The 376-nt window shown below is 41.2% G+C and overlaps 1 protein-coding gene across 1 annotated transcript in view; it reads left to right on the forward strand.

The window, feature by feature from the left end:
- The window catches only part of LOC119592898 (collagen alpha-1(I) chain-like), a gene marked incomplete at its 3' end in the record, with an annotated part of 11,365 nt that overhangs the window by 7,910 nt on the left and 3,079 nt on the right, over window positions 1-376 (forward strand).

Here is a 376-nt window from a genome sequence, read left to right on the forward strand (position 1 = left end):
ATGAATTTCTGGATAAGAAGAGACGGAAGAAAATGGGAAAGAGGGAGAGATGGAGGGAGAAAAATGAGAGACAGCGAGGAGAGGAAAATTACCGAAAGGGAGGTGTAGGAAAAAGGGAGAGAGGGAAATGAAAAAGAAAGAGGAAGGAGCAATATTAAAGAGATAAACATAATAATATTGTCTACGAATGCCAAGGCAGAGAAAGTATGTTCATGGATGAGAGAGGACGGATAAAAAAAGGAAGAGGTCGTATAGGAGAAAGGAAAAGAGGGAGATAGGAGGGGTAGATAAACTAATAGCCTAGAGGGACATTGCGCTGATGTCTTTCAAGTGATTCGTTGCCAGACAGATTGAGAAAAAGGTAGATCTTACGTGG

Source organism: Penaeus monodon, chromosome 31, assembly GCF_015228065.2.
Source record: "Penaeus monodon isolate SGIC_2016 chromosome 31, NSTDA_Pmon_1, whole genome shotgun sequence".
Classification (NCBI taxonomy): domain Eukaryota; kingdom Metazoa; phylum Arthropoda; class Malacostraca; order Decapoda; family Penaeidae; genus Penaeus; species Penaeus monodon.